This window comes from Penaeus chinensis, chromosome 7 (assembly GCF_019202785.1).
Source record: "Penaeus chinensis breed Huanghai No. 1 chromosome 7, ASM1920278v2, whole genome shotgun sequence".
In the NCBI taxonomy this organism is placed as follows: Eukaryota; Metazoa; Arthropoda; class Malacostraca; order Decapoda; family Penaeidae; genus Penaeus; species Penaeus chinensis.
In genome coordinates, this window is record NC_061825.1 from 21,772,807 (window position 1) to 21,777,806 (window position 5,000).

At 51.4% G+C, this 5,000-nt stretch overlaps 1 protein-coding gene across 2 annotated transcripts in view; it reads left to right on the forward strand.

Moving 5' to 3' along the window:
- Positions 1–5,000, forward strand: part of LOC125027619 — a 95,587-nt gene that overhangs the window by 60,491 nt on the left and 30,096 nt on the right. The window lies entirely within an intron of this gene.

Below are 5,000 nucleotides of genomic sequence, written 5' to 3' on the forward strand. Positions count from 1 at the left end.
TATATTCTATATTAGAGCACACACGCAAACGCTCATGCATACACGCACCACGACACATGCATGCATGCATGCACTCACTCGCTCACCCACCCACTCACTCACTCACTCACTCACTCACTCACTCACTCACTCACTCACTCACTCACTCACTCACTCACTCACTCACTCACTCACTCACTCACTCACTCACTCACTCACTCACTCACTCACTCACTCACTCTCTCACTCACTCACTCACTCACTCACTCACTCAGAGTACTGTCAAAAGTATGCAGACCCTGCTTTCCCACACTGCTTATCAGTGAATATATTGTGGAATTTATGTGAAATAATGTGTTTAGTTTACATTTTAATACTTGACAGGGTTGTCTTTCTTCATCTTTACACTTTGAAGATATAAAGGAAGTGTTAAATCAAGGTTCATGGGTGTATCAGGTGAGTTATTGCCCCAGGACTCAAGAGTGGCTGCCTCAAACTTGCTTACTTAACTGATGTCCTTTCTCTGTAAATCTCTCTTGATTATGTGCCACAGGTTTTCAATAGGATTCATTTCTGGGCTATTGCACAGCTAATCCTTTATAAAGGGTACCATACAGTCTTTAAGCCACTGAGTCACAGATTCTGCTGTATGGACTGGGACATGATCTTGTTTTAAGATGCTGGCCTTGGTAAGCTCAAAAGAATTGGGCAGATGGTCACCAGCAGCTCCAATTAGTCATTTTGGTTAACTTTGATGTTTCTTAGAATAAGAAGTTTCTCTAGAGCCCTGCCAGTAAAACAATCCCACACTATGAGTGAGCATCAGTCAACTGTAACCTCATTTAACCATAGCACTGTGAATCAGGCCTCCTTGCTCCAGGCAAGATATTTCATGCAAAAGGCAACCCTGTGACATCTCTGTGCTTTTGATAGATGAAGTTTCTTCCTTGGTACACAGGATGTGACATGGCATGACAGCAAAGAGTTGTCAGATATACTTAACTTCACCTTGGAATATACAACCTTTTTTCCACCACGAGTATGAGGCTATTGGGGGAAAGGGCCGCATACTTTTAATGAGTATTGTATATATATATGTATATATCACCACCACCATCACCATCACCACCACCATCACCACCACCAACACCACCACCACCACCATCACCACCACCATCACCACCACCACCACCACCACAATAACCACCATCATCACCACCATCTCCACCACCATCACCACCACCATCTCCACCACCATCACCACCATCACCATCACCATCACCACCACCATCACCACCACCACCATCACTACCACCATCACCACCACCATCACTACCACCATCACCACCACCACCATCACCATCACTACCATCACCCCCACTATCACCACCATCATCACCACCATCATCACCACCACCATCACCACCACCATCACCACCACCATCACCACCATCATCACCATCACCACCACTATCACCACCACCATCACCACCACCACCCCCACCATCACCATCACCACCATCACCCCATTCCCCGCCACTCATCACCACCATCACCATCACCACCACCACCACCATCACCACCACCACCACCACTATCACAATCACCATCACCACCATCACCACCACCACCATCACCACCACCATCCCCACCATCACCACCACCATCACCACCATCACCACCACCACCACCATCATGACCACCATCACCACCACCACCACCACTACCACCATCATCACCACCATCATCACCACCATCACGACCACCACCACCACCACCACCACCACCATCAAACAACCACCACCATCAAACAACCACCACCACCACCATCAAACAACCACTACCACCACCATCAAACCACCAACACCACCACCATCAAACCACCACCACCACCATCAAACCACCACCACCATCAAACAACCACCACCACCACCATCAAACCACCACCACCACTACCACCATCAAACCTCCACCACCACTACCACCATCAAACCTCCACCACCACTACCACCATCAAACAACCACCACTACCACCACCAAACCACCATCAAACCACCACCACCACCATCAAAATCAAACTACCACCACTACCACAATCAAACCACCACAACCACTACCACCATAAAACCACCACCACCATCAAACCACCACCACCACCACCACCATCAAACCACCACCACCATCAAACCACCACCACCATCAAACCACCACCACCATAGAACTGACCACCACTACCACCCATAAAACCACCACCACCATCAAACCACCACCACCATCTTCAAACCACCACCACCATCATCAAACCACCACCACCACCATCAAACCACCACCACCACTACCATCAAACCACCACCACCACCATCTAACCACCACCACCACCATCTAACCACCACCATCTAACCACCACCACCACCATCTAACCACCACCACCACCATCTAACCACCACCACCACCACCATCAAACCATCACCACCACCACCAAACCATCACCACCACCACCAAACCACCACCACCACCAAACCATCACCACCACCACCAAACCACCACCACCACCATCAAACCACCACCACCACCAAACCACCACCACCACCATCAAACCACCACCACCACCATCAAACCACCACCACCATCAAACCACCACCACCATCAAACCATCACCACCATTTAACCACCACCACCACCATCAAACCACTACCACCACCATCTAACCACCACCACCACCTTCAAACCACCACCACCACCACCATCAAACCACCACAACCACCATCAATCCACCACCACCACCATCAAACCACCACCACCACCATCAAACCACCACCACCTCTATCAAACCACCACAACCACCATCAAACCACCACAACCACCACCACCACCACCATCTATCCACCACCACCACCATCTATCCACCACCACCACCATCAAACCACCACCACTACCACCATCAAACCACCACCACTACCACCAAACCACCACAACCCACACCACCATCAAACCACCACCACCATCAAACTACCACCACCATCAAACCACCATCACCACCACCACCACCACTACCACCATCATCACCACCATCATCACCACCATCACGACTACCACCACCACCACCACCACCATCAAACAACCACCACCATCAAACCACCACCATCAAACCACCACCACCACCATCAAACCACCACCACCACCATCAAACCACCACCACCACCATCAAACCACCATCACCACCATCAAACCACCACCACCACCACCATCTAACCACCACCACTACCACCATCAAACCATCACCACCACCACCATCAAACCACCATCACCATCAAACCACCACCACCACCACCATCAAACCACCACCACCACCACTACCACCATCAAACCACCACCACCACCACTACCACCATCAAACCACCACCACCACTATCAAACCACTACCACCATCAAACCACCACCACCACCACTATCAAACCACCACCACCATCAAACCACCACCACCATCAAACCACCACCACCATCAAATCACCACCATCAAACCGCCTCCGGGCTAGTACAGTGGTAACGTGTCGGCCTCTCATCCGAGGGGTCGGCGGTTCGCGCCCCGCCCAGGCGCGAGAAGTTGCAATTGTCGCCTGGAGGTTACTGCTGTGACTGGGCACCACGGCGGGTAAGGACTAAGACGAGTCAGCACCAGCTGACACACGTTAGCGAGTCGGCATTAGTCGACACAGGCCGGGCTCCCCTCATTGGCATAGCTCGGGCGAAGCTCAGCTTCGCATATCGGACTTATCCTTATCCTTATCCATCAAACCACCACCACCATCAAATTACCACCACCATCAAACCACCACTATCAAACCACCACCACCACCATCTAACCACCACCACCACCATCTAACCACCACCACCACCATCAAACCATCACCACCACCATCTAACCACCACCACCACCATCTAACCACCACTACCACCACCATCTAACCACCACCACCACCATCAAACCACCACCACCACCTAACCACCACCACCACCATCAAACCACCACCACCACCTAACCACCACCACCACCATCAAACCACCACCATCAAACCACCACCACCACCATCAAACCACCACCACCACCATCAAACCACCACCACCACCATCAAACCACCACCACCATCATCAAACAACCACCACCACCATCAAACCACCACCACCACCATCAAACCACCACCACCACCATCAAACCACCACCACCACCATCAAACCACCACCACCACCATCAGACCACCACCACCACCATCAGACCACCACCACCACCACCATCAGACCACCACCACCACCACCATCAGACCACCACCACCATCAATCCACCACCACCATCAATCCACCACCACCATCAAACCACCACCACCATCAAACCACCACCACCATCAAACCACCACCACCATCAAACCACCACCACCACCATCAAACCACCACAACCACCTTCAAACCACCACAACCACCATCAAACCACCACAACCACCATCAAACCACCACTACCATCAAACCACCACAACACCATCAAACCACCACCACTATCAAACCACCACCACCACCATCAAACCACCACCACCACCATCAAACCACCACCACCACCACCATCAAACCACCACCACCATTAAACCACCACCACCACCATCAAACCACCACCACCACCATCATCAAACCACCACCACCACCATCAAACCACCACCACCACCACCATCAAACCACCACCACAACCACCACTACCACCATCAAACCACCACCACCACTACCACCATCAAACGACCACCACCACCATCAAACCACCACCACCACCACTACCACCATCAAACCACCACCACCACTACCACCATCAAACCACCACTACCACCATCAAACACCCACCACCATCACCACTACCACCATCAAACAACCACCACCACTATCACCATCAAACCACCACTACCACTATCAAACCACCACCACCATCAAACCACCACCGCTACCACTATCAAACCACCACCACTACCACCATCAAACCACCA